This window comes from Cavia porcellus, unplaced genomic scaffold (assembly GCF_034190915.1).
Source record: "Cavia porcellus strain 051 isolate PalLab524CR breed Dunkin Hartley unplaced genomic scaffold, mCavPor4.1 scaffold_5, whole genome shotgun sequence".
NCBI lineage: Eukaryota > Metazoa > Chordata > Mammalia > Rodentia > Caviidae > Cavia > Cavia porcellus.
In genome coordinates this window covers 593,621-611,719 of record NW_026947488.1, presented here as the reverse complement: position 1 = coordinate 611,719, position 18,099 = coordinate 593,621, and positions in this window count along the sequence as shown.

The window sequence follows — 18,099 nt, the reverse complement described above, 5'->3', positions numbered from 1 at the left end:
TGCCCTTGGCTGGCTTAGCTCTCCCTGACTGACACTCACTTAGCTTTCGATCTTACTCTTGGACGTGGTGTGGAATGAGTCACCGAACCTGTGTGTTTCCCATGTGGTGAGGTCTCTAAGGAGCTGCTCAGTGTAAACCTTGCGGAGTTGTAACTATGTCGCTCCTCAGAACTTATCCTTACCCCTCACAGCAGCTCTGACAGTATCTTTTCTCCCATACCCTTGATGATCCATCTGCGATGCCAGACCTTTAGATCTTCACCAATTTAAGAGCAAAACAGAAATTCTCTGCAGTTTAAACCTTCATTTCTCCTACCGTGAGTCAGAATGAACAGCTTTTTATGTCTTTTTTCTTTTCTTTTTGAGAGACTCTTACTGTGAAGTCTAGGTTGACCTTGAACTTGCTGTGTAGTCCAGGCTGGCTTCAAACTTAGTGTCCTCTTGTCTCAGCCTTCTGAGTGCTGGAATTACAGCGTGTGTTGCCTTGCTTGGTCCAGCTTTGTATGTTTAATAGTCATTTCCCCTGTTCTCTAAAGTATATCCTTAAGCCATTAGTTTTGGGTTGTTGGGCTTTGCTTTATTGATTTGCAAAGTTCTTTACACATGTAAGGGTTTCATTCTCTAAATATTGCAAATATTTTTCCTGGTTTGTTACTTGACTTTTGCCTTTGGTTAAGAAAATTTTGCCACAAATAAAACTTTTTTATTATGTGAGGTAATTACTCTTATGGTTTGTGCTTTGTTAACTCATAATATTCTCCCTTTCCCAGTAGTTCTGTATTTATTTGTAAAACTTTAAAGTCTTTGAACCATCTGGTGTTTACTTTGGTATAAGGTTTGAGTTGTGAATCTGGATCTGTTAGGGTCTAGATGTCATCCTAAACCTGGGAAATTTGAGGTGAGCTGAGTAACAGGATTAAGGTGTGGTTGGGATAGAGACAAATTAACTACCAAGAACAATGCCTTGTGAGTCACCCTCAGGTCTAGAGGAGCTAGAAGGGCCCTGTGATCCACAGAGCTGAGATTCGTGGTAGGGACCTGCAGAGAAGGTGGGAAGTGCATTGACCACTCACTTCCTCTGCTCCCAATATGTGGACAGGATGCACAGGGTATAGGTGCTTCTGCCAGATCATGAACTGGTTGCTGGATCACCATGCTACCCTGGGGAACCTTTCTGGGGAAACCTCAGGGACTTGGGTGCAGCCCCCTAAGGTGCAAGATGGGGTTGGGAGCTGGAAGGCTCGAGTTTGGCTTGGGGGAGGTCAAGGAGAAGGGCTGATATGGGATGAAACAGTGGACCTTGGTCTTGGGGCTAGTGATGTAGGATGCTAAAATGGGTGCGGTAGGGTCTGGGGGTGTGCAGAGAGTGAGTGAGGAGGTTAGTGTGCATAATGTCTCCGCAGATGTACCCCATCTGCTCATTCACTCAGCCAACGCTGATGAGCCCTGCTCGAGCCAGATCCTGGAGCAATCTGTCGGGGCTCAGACTCTAGTGAGCACTTACTTTCTACAGGCCTCTCGTGTTTATATCTTCGTGGGCTCACAGCAGCTCTACTCTCTAGGTTAAGAGACAAGTTCAGTGAAGTTAAGTTGCCAACTCACATTCCATTGAGGACCCATGGGCACTCAGGTCCAGGGTCACAACTCCCTCTGTCCAGACCTGCTGCAGCCCTGGAAAGTCTTGCTGAGTCAAGTTGGGCTGGCTTCACTTCAGGGGCCATTTATTGGTGAGTGGGATAGTAAGTTTGCAAGGAAAGCTGAGAGGTGGATGTTTGGGTAGACACATGACCCATTTATCACCCAGCTAGCCATTCTGTGGTGCATACATTCATTCAACACGTTGTGCTTGGTCCTTGACAAAAACTTACTATGCTCTTTAATATAAAATTAAACACAAAGGCTGTAATCCTAGCACTCAGGATTGCCTCAAGTTTGAAGCCAGCGTGGGCTATGTTGTGAGTTTAAGGCCAGCCTAAACTATACAGAAAGATCCTGTCTCAAAAACAAACAAAACAACCCTCAAAATTAAACATAATGGGGAGTAAGAAGAATTGTGTTATGTATATAAACCATGGTGAATATAATCATTATGTAATGCGTACATGGACCAACAAAAATAAAAAAAAACCCACAAAATACTATTAATCCAGAGAAGCAATGTACAAAAGTCTAAAACATTGCCGATTTTCCCTAGATTGACTGATTTGACATCTCTGAAAATGCTAAACTCTTAAAAAATGTTTTTGGTGTCTTACTCTGCTGCTTCCCTGAACTCTTGACTGTTTTTTTTTTTTTTTTGTCTTTTTCATTTTTATCGGTACCAAGGATCGAACTCACGACCGCCTGCTTGCAAGGCAGGTGCTTATGCCGCTGAGCTAAATCCCCAGCCCCGAACTCTTGACTGTTAAGAGTCAGTGCCCATTGTTCAGGGAGATGGAGAGGGGAGCACATATCTGGTGAAGGCTGTGGCTGTGTCATGCAGCCACCAGGTAGGGTGTGGCAGGGGATATAGTGTACAGAAGGCATGCCCCTCAGCCTTGGAGCTGAGCTGGGGAGCCCAGGAGAACTGTCAAATGCACCTTTGAGGTACATAGAGATAGAGGCCCAGGTGGGGCTTAGTCTGGGCCGGTGCATCCACACTGACTCATGAGGGGCCAGGTTCCAAAAGAGACCCCCCACCAAAGCCTTGAGCCCTTTATCCTGGGCAGGGGGAATCTGAGGAAAGACACTAGTATGCTGTGGGTGAATTGAATTTGGAAAATTTTTGAGGGCCTGCACACAGGCAGTAGGGTACAGATGGTGGCGAGGAAGCCTTCCTGTGGGTGAGCCTGTGGCTGACCCACTCACTGTTTGTCCAACCCCATATCTACCATTTTGGTTTCCAGAATCCTCATCTGGCAGACCCACTAAGCTCACTTCTGTGTGTTGGCCGATCTGAAGCTGAGAATCCAAGGCAAAATGAGAGTGCTTTCCTGCCACAAACCCAGAGCTGAAGAAAGAGCAGCCCGTGAGAAGGTAAGACCCTCCCAGATATCCCTGGGATACGTACCCACCCACCCGCACCAGGTCCTGTTCTGCCTGGCTGCCTCACCCTGGTCCTCCTTTGGTTCCTAAGTGAAGGGAGGGAGCTCTGCAGCTTCCTTTCCCTGGCTGATGCCACCTCTCCCCGGGCTCTGCAGGCTCAGTGGTTCTGGGTTTTCTTGCCATGTTTGCTTTCTGAGCTGTTGTGGAAATTTTGGAAGCAGAGAAAATGCATTTGCTCCATCACTTCTCTTGATGTGACAGTTCCTATAAAATCTATTAAAGCCTTTAATGAAACCCCTGGTCAGAGCTGCTCTGTGCATGAATGTGGAGTCAGAATTTAAATTAAAATGTTGTTTTGTAATGTAAAGAAATTAAAGGGATAGCTCGCCTCCATGCTGCTGAAACCCCGTGTCCAAGTTTCCCACTGCTTGAAGGCCGATGTTTGGGAGATGAGAGTTGGGAAGCAAGCAGGGTCAGTGGAGGGCAGGTTCATTTGCAGGAGATGGAGGAGTTGGCTATTCCAAGCTCCACTGTGGGCAGCCATGGCCTAAAAGAACTTTTATAGGGTGGGAAGGCAGGAGGAGGACTGGACAACTACCTGCCCAGTGAGGTGTTTGTTGTGCAACATCACAGGGATCTTTGACTTCCTGCAGATAGAAGGCAGGCGTTATGAAGGTTTGTGGCTGTTGTGGACTCTGTGAATCTAAACTGAACCATCTAGCTGGGCCTTTAGAATGCTTGGCAGAAGGGAGACATAGAGCTCTGTTGTGACAACTCCCTGAAGAGTTGCCTTATTACGTTTTATCTCCATCCTCAGGTTTGTGGTGCCACACTGAGAGGCCCTTCAAGTGGTATTGGGCCTTGAACCCACAGCTGTGCCCAGGACCTGGCCATATGAGGAGGCAGTAATTGTACCTTGTTCCTGTAACTGTTGCCGCTTTGGGCCCTACAGAAGATGCCAGGCAGAGGGCAGGCACGTGCACGTGGGTGGCTACTCAGGACCAGAGTATTTTCTTTCTTCTCTTATGTTCTCTTGATCTTTGTCTCTGTACCTTTCCCTCTTTGTCTATCTTCTGCGTCTCTCTGAGGGACAGGACCCCAAGACACCTGTGGTCAATTAACTAATGATCAACTTGTAACATCCAGCTGAACTGAGTCAGCATAGTGCTGGGTGTGGAGGGCCCACCTGAGGGTTGTTGCCAAGAGGATAAAGGGAGAACTGGAGGGGAAGGTGGTGTGCGGTTCATTCTTCTGGAAAAGCTTGTCACACTAGTTTTGAAAAGAACCCAGCTGTTCTCATTATCAGAGGAGCTCAGGTCCTTGCCATCACTGAGGATAGCTATGGCTCACTCCTGGGGAGCTCTGGTCCTTACCTTGAACATCACTTCCTGGTTCCAGTGAAGATCCCTTTGCTCACTGGCACAGATCCTTCACCCTGAGGTGCAGACTTTATAGATGCCTTCACTGACCTTTGGGCCTTCCCAAGGCAGAGCCTTGATACAGACTTGCAAGGGACATTGTCATGGGCTTCAGGCCTCTTGTTGGACCTGTGGAAGACATTGCCATGGGTTCTAGATCTTTAGCTAGACACGCGCAGGACATTGCCATGGGATCCAGGTCCTCAGCTGGATTCTTTGGGTCTGTAGTATATGGACAGATCTTTTGTGATCTTCTGCATTTTATTTTTTGGGTGAATATTGTAAAATAATCCTATAAATGATGTGTCCTGTACTAAATCTATTCCTTTTTAAGTCCTGACTACAATAGCACCCATTCTGGTGGGAGAGATGGCATTTTTCTTTTTTTTTTTTTGAGTCAGGGTCTCACTATGTAGTTTGAGCTGGCCTTGAACTCACTTTGTAGCCCAGGCTGGTCTTGAAATTGCAATGATCCTCCTACTTCAGCCTCCTGAGTGCTGCGATTACAAGTGTGTGCAACCACATGCAGCTTCTCCATTTTTCAAGTTGATGAAATTTCTCGTCCTTTCTATGATGAAAGGGAACTTTGAAAGAAACTATCTGAAAGTGTGAAGCAGCAAAGGGTTTCATTGGGTAGTGGCTGGGTTTCTTAGATGAAGCCTGAAACCTGGTAGGGTTGGAGTGGCAGAGATGAGAGGTACAGCTTCAGGGCTTGAGGTGTGAAGGTCCTAATTGAAGAAGGGGGAAGAACCACAGCTGGGTGTGGTGGTTGTAATGCACACTATCAGTGAGGACTGGTCTCCCAGCAATGGGGACAAATGGTCAGATATCAGCAAGAAAAAACATAGCCAAATAAACACAAATAGGCAGCAGCCTTGAATGGAGATGAGTTCTCCAGAAAAATGAAGGTAGCAAATCATTTCTGGGAACCCCTGTATTCTGTGTCCACCTTTCCTTGAAGAGGTGGCCTTACTGGAACTGGACTGTGTCTGAGAAGTGAGAGACTTTAAAAAATTTTTTTTATTTCAAAGAGGATAAAACAGAATAAAACCAATCAAAACAAACCAGTATAAGAGATACAGGGCTCAAAACATGAAATCAATAATAGTTACCATAATGCCTCTTGATGTCTTCAAAATAGCTGCATATAACTTTGGCCATAGTAAAAATCAAACAGAGCAGAGTAGAATAGTAACAATAAAAACTAAGCAATGAATGCAATAAAGAACTTTTAAAAAGCCAATAGTAAATCCAACATTGCTACCATAATATTTCTTGCTATCTTTGAAATAGCTGATCCTGCCATTGGATTTGACATAATCAAACAAGACAAAAGAAAATAAAACCCAGCCCAATAAAGCAATGAAAATGATATAGGACTTCTAAAACAAGGCCATAGGGAATCAACAATGGCTGTAACCCTCAGAAAGAGATGCCCCCTAGATGCCATACTGTATATTACTGTCCTCCAAACCTGTGATCAGACCACTGGCCCTAGACCTACAATGTAAGTGAAACACCAAAATACCACAGGCATCCATTTACATCTCACCTCCATAGCCACCATCATAGCCTGTGTTTCTTTGGATAAACCGTTTGCTTGTGTGGGATGGTTGGTACTTCTTGTTTGCTAGCCCATGTGCTGGAAGGGGTTGGGGTCTGGCTGTTTTAGTCTGGTGGTGGCCTATGCACATGATGCAGGTTCCCAGACTGGGCTTGCTTCCTGGTGTGGCCCTCTTTTCTCTATCTCTGGTCTGCAAATGGCTGAAGAAAGAGACTTTGGCACTGGTGACCCTTCCTGGGTGGGAAAAGCCACTCTAGTGGGTTTTCTTAGAGTGTCTATGGAGAATGTCCGCCCCAGGGGCCCTGGGGAGCAAGGGCTCCCACCCTCCTGCCTTTTTATCCTTTATGCCCTGGAAGTTCTAGGTTCTTGGCTACTAGCTGAGGAACTTGAATGTGTGGCATCTCATCCTTATCCACAAGGCTGTGATAAATAGTATGCTCTAGATAGTATGAAAAGTCGTCTAACCTCATGAGCTATGGGAAACCCTGGAGTTTGAATGCTTTAAGCACTGGTGAGTCGTTGTGCAGTGGTGTCCTTCAGCTTCCGTCAGTGGGAGTGACCACTGGAGAGCCTGGTATGAGGCACCCACAGCAGGAGATCCTGCCATCAAAATGTGCTTGGAATGACAAATAGGTGGACTTCTGTGTTCCCCAGGAGGAAGGCACAGTAGTGTGCTCTGTTTCTGGGTTTAGTACACAGGGTTAAGATCAGTCAAATCAACTCAAACTTCACTAATGATGCTGTTGTAGTCAGGGGTTGTACACAGAGAACAATTCAGGTCAGGACATGGAGTTTATAATATTTTTATAATGGTCACTGAAAGTTAACATAGGAGAACGCAGGAAATCTATCCGCAACACCAACGACATAGATTATTTAGTCAAGAGCCTAAACCCCACGGCAATGTCCCACATGAGTCCAGATAAAAACCCAGAGCTCAGGACAACGCCTCCACGAGTCCAACTGGAAGTCCAGGGCCCACAAGGACTCACGCCAGTCTCTTTTACGGATTCGTGCCGGGAAGACCCAAGGGTCAGCGGTGGAAGCCAGAAAGTCCATGCCAGCACGATGAAGGAGCTGTGCTAGTGGGATGAGGGTTCTACACTGGAGCTGAGAAGTCACACTCACAACAAAGAGCGGGGCTGTCCTGAAAGGAACCACAGCTGTCCTCAGCGACACGGAGGCCCCGAGCTCCTCCGATGACAAGCACAGTCGGGAACGTGTCAGAAAGCAGCGTGAGGAGTTCACCCTGGAGACCAGGCAGCACGTCTTCCCCTCCAGAGCCAGGAAGCAATGCTCGATGTGAAGACCAAAGCTTCTCCAGGAGAACCAGCAGCTCAGACAGCAACTTGTAGGAGAACTAACAATGCCTCCATAACGCCTCAATCCCTCGCCACACCTCTCTTCTTCTCCACCTATTTATCCTGGCAACCCTTCTCAGGTGGAGCATCTTCTCTCAATGCATGCTGATGTAATCCAGCTGGCGTTAAGTTGACCACTAGTTATCAAACCATAACAATCCACCCCTGGTCAACTTAATAACCACACGCATTACCTTAACTATAGTCCTTAGTGGCAGATTTGTTACATTAATAAAACAATTACATATATTCAGTTTTTTACACTTAATTCCTGCATCAAAACAAAAACATTTAAAAGGGTGACCAAGATTCAACTTTAAAACACAGTACTTTGACAAATCAACTGGGTTACAAACATATAAAACATTAAAAGCACAGTAAAAGAACAATTACAATCACAGTCCTTGCTTCCCATTAACTTTAACATGGCATGGCAAGACTCAAATATAAGAATCTCCTGCAATTCAAACGTACTCTTGATTTTTCCATTATCCTATTCTTCTAAACAACCATGTTCTCTGTTTCATCTTTACAACCCACAGTTCCAATGGAGCCTTCTTCTTGGCCAAGTGTTTTAAATTACTCTACTGGCCCTTTGCTCTAAATTTCAAAATACATCTGGTCGAAAGTTCTCTAAAATAATCATGCTACCATCCCAAAAGTAGACTGCACTGAAATTCTTCTGGCACCCAGGTAATATCTCTGAATACAAACAAGAAGACCAACTTTCATCTAAAGCACAATATACTACCTGGACTTCAGCAGACATTGCAGTCTTTCTCAAAAGCAGCCTCCCAAGCTTCATCTTAATTGGCAGCATTTCCATCAGTACTCCGATCTTCCAGGTTCCGACCAGAGTCTCCAAAATAATACAGCACACAGGGGCTGTCTCTTTGGCCAGTCTCTCAAATATTTTCAAATTAATTTCTAAGGCTCTCAAGTCACATGGCCAGGCAACATAACAGCAATGACCCCACTCCTCTGGTACCAATTTCTGTTGTAGTCCAGGGTTATTACACAGAGAACAACTCAGGTCAGGACATGGAGTTTATAATATTTTTATAATGGTCACTGAAAGTTAACACAGGAGAATGCAGGAAATCTATCCGCAACACCAACGACATAGATTATTTAGTCAAGAGTCTAAACCCCATGGCAATGTCCCACATGAGTCCAGATAAAAACCCAGAGCTCAGGACAATGCCTCCACGAGTCCAACTGGAAGTCCAGAGCCCACAAGAATGACTCACACCAGTCTCTTTTACGGATTCGTGCCGGGAAGACCCAAGGGTCAGCGGTGGAAGCCAGAAAGTTCATGCCAGCAGGGTGAAGGAGCTGTGCTAGTGGGATGAGGGTTCTACACTGGAGCTGAAAAGTCACACTCACAACAAAGAGCGGGGCTGTCCTGAAAGGAACCACAGCTGTCCTCAGCAACACGGAGGCCCCGAGCTCCTCCGACGACAAGCACAGTCGGGAACATGCCAGGAAGCAGCGTGAAGAGTTCACCCTGGAGACCAGGCAGCACATGTCTTCCCCTCCAGAGCCAGGAAGCAATGCTCGATGTGAAGACCAAAGCTTCTCCAGGAGAACCAGCAGCTCAGACAGCAACTTGTAGGAGAACTAACAATGCCTCCATAACGCCTCAATCCCTCGCCACACCTCTCTTCTTCTCCACCTATTTATCCTGGCAACCCTCCTCAGGTGGAGCATCTTCTCTCAATGCATGCTGATGTAATCCAGCTGGCGTTAAGTTGACCACTAGTTATCAAACCATAACAGATGCTGAGTGATAGATGCAGCTTGAAGAGGTTGTTCTGTGTGAGTGTAGTAGTTTAAGGTGCAAACAAGTCTGGCATTGTCCTTTGACATGTGGGGAGATGTTAAAACTCTGAAAACATGCAGAGATGATCCAAACCAATTTCAGGGATGCCACCTCCATGTCTCTGAACATTTTCATGCTTAAAAATTAATCAACAAAAGATTCTGGGGATGTGATGGGAAGACAGTGTGAGGATGCCCATGTCAGCTCAAGTAGACAGTAAACTGGAAAGGGGATTTGGGCAGAGGAGGACTATCAGGGCTCCAGCAGCATTTTGTTGGAAGAAGAGCTTCAGAGAAGGGGGTGAGGTCAGGGAGTGGCTCCAGGCTCCACTTCCTTCATGATTGGTGAACAGATGAGGCAGGGCTGAGTGGTTCTGGTTGGCAGAGGGCACTACTTGGAGCTGGGGCCCAGGTTGAGACATGCACTCTACAGTGATGTGGGTGACAGAGGCAACGTGGATTAGTGGGGTCATTCCCTCTCCCTCCAGGTTTCAGGAATCAGATACCAACTTAGGAACATTTGTGTTGTGAACTTACACAGAAACAAATGGACCTTGGATTACATAGGTGTGAACAAACTGTGAAAGTAGCTCATGTGACTGCTGGACGTTGCGAGTTGTGCTGCTACATGCGTACTGTAGAGTTTGATAGTGTATAGTAGTAGCATACTGCTCAGTCAGAGCCCAGGGTATCCCGAAGCAAGAGGAAAAACAGTGATGATGTGGAGGCTTGGTGGGTTTTTTATGCTTTACATTGTACATTCGTGTCAAACGTGTATAAGATTCATTTCCTTGGACTTACAAATGAATCTGATTTAACAGATGTTCTCCCAAAAGGGAACTCATTTGTAAATCAGATGACTTACTGTAAGTGGGCTGGAGAGGCTGCTGAATCATGCCTCAGTGAAGATGTTTCTTAAGTGTATTGTAGCAGAGGCCAGCTCAGTCATAAAGAGGTATTTTCTGGGGCTCGACCAGTTCACGATAAACAGAGTTAAAGTTTCATTTATGACACAGCTACTAACCGCACTGTAAACATTTGTCATCAAGCAATTACTGTTTACTTGTTTGCCAATCAGCTCATTACCCAGCTACCTCTCTCCGCCTCCTGCCTTCCCACTTCAAAATCTGAGGCTTAGATGGCTCCGCTGCAGCTGTCCTCCAGGCCAGGCAGCCTTTGCCATCCTTCTGGGCTCTCTGACCACGCTCTCTCCTGTGGCTCCTAGGCCTCAGTACCCTGGCAGCTTTGTCTCCTTCTCTTCAGATTTATCTCAGCCTGTTGCCTTGCCTAGGTGTTTCTCATCCATGTCTTCACAAGAGCAGGAATTACAAAACACAAACCTGTGTCCCCAGGGATATTTCCTACCTCAGGTGAAGCACCTGCTACTTGTTGGTGTCTACCTGGCTCCTTGTGAGCTCATAGTGTCCCCCAGAGCACTGAGACAGGGATTGCACTCATTCATTTGCTCACCGGTCATGGCCACCTTTCTCCCATGCTCCTGTGGTAGAGTGGTCTTGTGGCAGGGTAGCCTCAGGGGTGGAAGGAAATCACACCCTGAACTTGGTTTACTGGGTCCCTCATGCCCATGATAGGACTCAGGTGCTTGGGACCAGAGACTTCGGGTTTGGTTTTCTGTTCTACTTAACAACACCCACCTTTTTGATATTATCATTAGTGGGCATGTGTGTTGGTGTACACATGTGAGCACACACATAAGTGTGCCCACTGAGGCACATGAACATGTGTTTGTATATGATTAAGTCACATGTGTAAATGCATGCTTCAGTGCAATGTATATATATGAGTGGTGTATACACGTGTATACACATGTGTGTAAGTACATGGTGTGTACATATACACATGTTTATATGTATATAAGTAGTATGCATATGTGCATGTACACGAGTGGTGTGCATGTGTGTTTGTGTGTGCACATGTGTGGTATATGTTTATGTATATGTATAATTTCTCACACATGTGCATATGAGTGGTATGTATATGTATATACATGCATGTACACACATATATATATATATATATATCCACAAGGTCTCTGTGTTTGGTGTATGGATGTATAGGCATATATATGTGTGGGAGTGGTGCACATGTATGTGTATGGATAGGGTGCTCATGTGTGTATATTTGCATATGTGTGAAAGTGGTGTGTCAGTATAGCATATATGTTCATGTAGAACTTGTGTCATACATATGTATAAGGGATGAATATGATTCTGTGTGGGCTCCTCTGAAGGGCGCCCCTACTAGCTCTGGGGAGGAAGGCTAAGGAGACATCGTCAGAGTTTGGTAGCAGGTTGAGGCTTTGCCTTCCAGTTGAAAGAGCCTCCTGTTGTGTTTCTCAGGCTCTTTTGCACTCCCTTACTTCTTTGGAGACTAGGAAATAGCTCTAGTCACAGACCTGAATTTCTAGTTTGGGGTATTGGTTACAATTGGCTGCATGTATTGTACTTGTGTTTGTGAATGTACATGCATATATATTTCACAATTATGGTGTGCTGTGTGCAACTTTGAATATAAGCAGCTATTTTGCGGTGCATCTGTGTGCCAGAGTGCCCACTAGGGCATTGGAGGTACAGCAACAGAGCAGGTATCTGAGAGTCTAACCTCAGATATGCTTTTGCCTGGATCAGACTTGATTTCTGTACATGTAGGTGAGACAGTAGGAGAGAGGGGAAAGAATTTTGGGGCCCTTCCTTGTCTCTTAGGTCACTTAAGAATAGTAGGAGTCCCAGGCCTTGGTTTCTGATCTCTCTGAAAGTGACTGACTAATCTGGAGCCTCTCTAGTGTCTTAGCACAGAGAAATTGGCTGAGCACTTCCTGCAGACAGAGCCCCTCACATGTGCTTCGAGGCCTCCCCTCCATGCTTGGTTATGGTTGCCCCACCAACTTCTCCATTCTTGAGGTCAAACATCAGTACAGCCGTTGTGATGGATTGCAAGTGTCTTGATGGACACTGGCTGGAGAGAAATAACGTTAGGTGTCTTCCCACAGAGGTGTACTCCAAACAAAGACTGAACTCAATATTAGGGCTGAATATGTGTAGGTGGGAGACACTAGTCACTGGGGCCAATGACAGAAGCCTCTATTGCTCTGGATCTGTACCAGGCACAAGCTGATAACCTCTGATCACTGAGGCCCCATGGAGTTCAGAGGGACTGCCAGCAAAGGCATAGAGTCACAGTGCTGTTCGAGGCTAGGGTCCAACAGGACCCTTCGGGCAGTGACTGGAGCAGTACTGTCCAGGCCCCTTTGGCTTCTTCCAGCTGTGGAATCAGAATGCGACCTCCACTGGACTAAGACGGCAGTTTTGGACAGTTGGTATGTGAGGGAGGAGACTTCAGAAGGACATTATAGGCCGAGTGCAGGCAGAAGGTTTGGAGGCTTACATACTGCTTTATTGTAGAGTCAAGACCCAGGACCCGCTTTTGTCTGGAGTTGGGGAAGATTGCTTACACTCTGCCCTTCTCCTTTCAGAGTACTGGGGCGGACCTGGCCCCAGCCTGTGTTGGGGGTCTTCCGGCTGACAGAGAACAGATGTGTCACAGTCGCACTGAGAGGCAGCAGGCACACAAGAGCTACCCTCAGTGTTCACTGTTGAATGCGACTCTGGCACAGTGAGGCTGAGGTTTGTGGGATGTATTGAAACTAGCAGGTTCTGCAGCTGGCAGCTGGGGAGCCTGGTGATGGGCCTGGAATACGGTGTATACACGTCTAAGGGAGCTGAAGGCTCTGTCTCCTCACACCTAAGTCCTGCCAGCGTCCCGTCCTGTGGTTGGATACATGGCTTGAACTTATCCTCTTCTTGCTGTGTCTACCGGCTCCAGCCTCAAATCTGGTAGGGGCTTAGCTGGGCCTGTCAGGACACAAACAGCTGCCCTGGCTGGGCCCCGGGGCAGCTGGGAGGTTCCATTCTGCCTTGTTATCTGCTTGAGTCGGAGAATGGGCAGCTGGCCGCTAGGACCCTCTCCCATTTTCAATCAGCTCAATTAGTACAACTTTAAAGCAATTAGGGAAAAGTAGTGGGAAGGCTACTGCGGGCAGATGCTGAGTGCTCTGCCTACTGCAGCCACCCAGTCCCCAGCCTGACTGCTGTCCCAAGCCTTGTCTGCCTTACTCTGCCCACTGCATTCTTTCTCCTAGAGAAAGGCCAGGTTGGCCTTTTCTCAGGGCCCTGGTGCTGGAGAGTCTTGGCTTGGGGCTTCCCTGATGAGACAAGGGCTGGCTGCTGGTTAGAAGCTCAGCCCTGAGTGATGGTGCTGGGTGCAAATTCAGAGCCTTGAGCAGTGGCATAAATTGGCCTCGGCCTCTGGGTTTTGTAGCCCTCACAGCTCTGGTAAGGGTCTGGCAACCTCAGTGGGACAGGGAGCCGCTCCTTAGGAGATCTTGGCATACCAGGGGGAGACGGTGCCAGTGAGGCTGGATTTCTGTTGCTTACAGCATGTCCAGGGCTTGGCCCTTCACATGTCAAGATCTTGAGCTGTACCGCTCCTCTGCCCAAGAGCGCAAACTCCTGGCTTCTCTTAAGTGCTGCCGACTGCTGCCTGGAGCAGGCTCCCAGGCTTGCTTGCTTGGGCGTCTAGGCAGGTGCAGACAGCCCTTTGTGAAGGACTCTGTCTTCCGGCCTGCCCCTCCCTACTCCCCCAGCCTCTCAAAGGAGGCCTGTTTTCTGAGCCTCCTCAGTGACACCCCCTCCAGTCCAGCCTCTCTGAGATGTGGGGGTGACAGTCATCCTTCCTGTGTCCTCCCTTCCGGATTCAGCTGTGATTCTCTTGCAGGCTCCAAGTGAGGCACTGTAGAGGCAGACCCACCTGCCCACTTGCCTTGGCCTGTATTGCGCAGATGGTGACTAAGTGACTTGTGATATTGCAACTGTGGCAAGGGCCATCAAGGAACTGCAAGGAGCTTCTCAAAGAGCAGTAAGCAGGATTGGCACAGGAGATAGGAACGGACAAAGGGAGGGAGTGTCCCTGCCTATGGCAGAGCTCAGAGAGCAGGGGAAGTTCTGGGGCCTTCTTTCCCGAAGAGGGACCTAACAGGAGGTGCAGGACAGAGCACTGGCAAATTTCACCCTTCCCTGGGTCCCAGTGGTTCACATAGGAAACCGTCACTGGCCATCATGCTGGGCTCGAGGGCATAAAAACTGTCCACATGCTGTGCCCCACCAAACAGCACCCAGGGGGCCTCCCAAGGAGTTTGTGATAAGCAGGACAGGAAGGGGCCTCCAGAATCAGTAGGTCATGCAGTCCAATTCCAAACATACAGCTTGTCGATGTCCCAGCCCGAGGGACTTTGTTTAAGATCCCAGGGAACCCTCACATTGGTGACATCCAGGGCCATCAAACTCTTTCCCCACCCTGTGGGCTAGTTCCATGTTTCTGGGCTGGGAGGCCTGGGTCAGCCTTGCTGGCACCCCTCCTTGCTCCTTCCTTCTCTGTCCTCTGGAACCACTTCTTGCTCCTGCCCTAGCTCTGTTGAGGGCCTTACATAACCAGGATTCGATGAGGGGAAGGTACAGGATCTCTTCCATCAGTGTTCACTTCCTGACAAAATCATTTCCAATCTAATGGCCCACATTGCAGGATAAATGTGAAAAATCATCAAACAGAGACAAGAAAATGAATAAAGTTGGAATCATCATTTAAAGTGGGCAATTTATTTTAAACATTTTTTATTTTATTTATTTTTGGTACCAGGGATCAAACTCATGACCTTGCGCTTACCAGGCAGGTGCTTATGATGCTGAGCTAAATCCCCAGCTCTCAGAGGGCAATTTTGTGTCAGCAGCTTGCAGTTGAGAGATTCATTGAAATGGAAAGAACTGAGACAGCCTGGGCCTCAGCACGGCAGCCTGGCGGGGCTCTGTAAGAAGGGCACTTGTGCAGAGCCTACAATAGCAAAGGCCTAAGGAAGTGGGATCCCCGTGGCTCTGTTCTGGGGCTCTATTCAGCCCACCTTGAGAAAGCCTCATAGTTTGAGAAGAGGTGTTAGGGGAGCATGACAGACCATGGGCTGAGAGGAAGATGGAGACCAGTGGGTGTGGGGACTGCACCTCGGGCCAGGTTTGGGCACATTTTTAGGAAATGGTTGCTAATAGGACTGACCTGAGGGATCGGCTATGGTTGGGGGCTAGATCAGGAGCTCTTGAGCTTCCTCAGCCCCCTTCACTCTCAGAGTGCAGGAACAGTGTGTGCATGCAGATACAGGCACACTGGACAGCTGTTGGTTCCTGCCTTGAGGCTGAAAAGCCAGATAGGCAAATGTTTGCCCTTTGGCAGCAGAAGGCCTGGATTCAATTCCTGACTCTTCTGTGGCTTTCAGTTTTATGGCAAATAGACTTTGGATTTTAATTTTGCTCAAGGCTGTAGAAGGAACAACGGGTTCTGGTGTTAGCCTTGCCCCAAGCAACAGCTACACAGCTGAAAGCATGTAAGGGACTTCGTGCCAGATGCTCTGGGGCCTAAAGATAGGTGAGGAGCTGTGTTTTGGGTGTGGGGAACATATTCCCAAGGCACAGAGCCTCAGCAAGCAGAGTCCATAGGGAACCTGAAATGTTCAGGAGGCTATTACGAGACCTCTGGTCAACAAAAGTGACTGAAGTTGGGCATGGTGGCACACACCTGTAATCTTAACACTTGCGATGCTGAGGTAGGAGGATCATTACAAATTCAAGGCCAGCCTGGGCTACAAAGTGAGTTCAAGGTCAGCCTGAACTGCATAGAAAGACATTATCTCAAAAAGAGAAAAATAAAAAAAGACAAGTGACTGAGCAGGGGAAGGGTGAGTAGTGGGGGCAGCCAGGCAGGGCCCCATAGCCAAGAATGCATCTCTGAACCTGGTCATGGATGAGCTCTGGGGAAATGTGGCTCAGGATTGGGGTCCACCTACTTGGCCCCAGCTGGTATTCTTACCTGTGATTATGTCCTTATGCCAGGACTCCAGCCACAGGTGCAGCCACCTCACATACGCATCTGCAAGGTTATTTTTTTTTTAAATTTTATTTAAAGAAAGACTAAGCAAAGCAGAAAATGGGTAGAAATAATACATACGTTCAAAGAAAAAAAATAAACAGTAAGAAATCACTAGTTGATGTTTACATACTGTCTTCTTACAAATAGTTGTTCAAGATACAAAAGTGGAGCATATAAAGTGGGAATTCAAACAGCGAGACTGCAAACAGTTCTGTTCAGCTATCCAACAAAAACTTAGTAATGTGGTTGTCAATCCTATACACTTAAACATACATGCAGTTATCCATATCTTCAATTATGCTGAGGCTGAACAAACCCAAGCAGGCTAATATAACTCTGAACAAAGAATAATGCAAGGTTATTTTTGCCCTGATCCCTGAGAGGTTTGGAGTGCGTGAGATCACAGATGTGCAGGATGGTTGGGGTTAGTGATCCTGACAGGGACATGAGCTTATGTTTCATGTCATTTCTTGCATAGAGTCTAGCTTAGAGAAGGTGATCCTGAAAGTCAAGGGGAATAAACAAGCCTTATTCCAGTTGAGGTGCTGTGGGATGGAGATTTGTCTTCCCCTTGTGGAGCCCTGTGGCAGGAGATGATAGTAAAGTGATTGGCACACTAATCCTCCCTCACTGGACTCGGGTGGGTGGCCAGGTGTCACAGAGGAGGGGCTGGCTGTGGGTTAGAGGAGAAGGTCAGCCAGGTTCTTTTGCAGCCTGGCCTGGATAGTGCATGGACATAGACAGAGAGGCACTAGCCTGGGGCAACTGAGGAAAGAACAATCTGGGTGTCAGGGCTTCGCTGAGAAGAATGTGAGATAAGAGTCATAGTGGGCAGGTACTAAGCAGCCTGAGAAGATGGTGATGTGGAGGATTTAGGAGACCAGCTGACCACTCAGCATCATCCAGAAATTTCAAAGGTCCAAAAGTTCTCATGCTTCCATGTGAGTTTATGTCTCAGTGGAAGAAAACAAAACACACCAACACTGAGGGTTGTTGCTTGATCAAGGGTAGTATGGACTGTGGAAACAGGGCTGGTTTGGGGGTATCCAAGAGTCCAGAGCAAGGGGACTCAGTGCAGATCAAGAGCGAGCTGTTGAGGCTGCTGGTTGAGTATCTGAGTGGATGAGGCTAGTGTGACTGCTGGGGCCTATAGGGCATGAAGTCCCTGAGGTCCTGTGCAGTTGCAGGAAGAGCGTAATGAGCTCCACCTATGTTCTCTGTGCCTCTCAGAGCCATGGAGCTCCTCTCTGCGGAGGGGAGGTGTATGCTTGGCTTCTCTGTTCATGTGATGCTCTTGGTGGCCTGTAGGTTCTGATCCCTCATCCTTCTAGGACCAGGCCAGAAATATTGAAGTTGGAGATAGAGAAGGCAATTTTAACCTGAAAGTGCAAATCGCAATCTCTTTCCTGCAGAGGCCACTGGTAGCTGTCTTCTGTGTGACAATGGGAGAGATCAGTTTTTTTCTTTTGAACATGGAGCCAATGAACATTCAGTGAACAAAGGGGTGGTGTGAGGTGACAGGCCATCTCCTCAGTGAGGAGCTTGTGGAGTCGTCCAGGATGTTTTGTGATTTGGAAGCAAGTAGCAGGATATTTTCCATGTTTCTGGGTCTCTCTCAGAGTCAGACAAGTTGAGAGGAGCCCAAGGCAGGGGTGGTCACAGTGAGGTACAGTACAGGTCTCAGTTACCCTCAACCCTGGCTGCTGTGTGGACCTGTGGGTCTGAACGGGGGCTCTATGGGAGGCTCTGGCCTTCCCATGCTTTGTATAATGCTGCAGGATGTCTAACAGCTTTGAGTCTCTAGATCCATCTCGGTGAACGGGGAATAAGGCTGGGGACTTGGTGTATCAAGTGGTTGAGATCCACTATGGCCTGATTCCTGCATAGCTCATGTGAGGGACCTTAGAAAAAGCCCATGAACCCA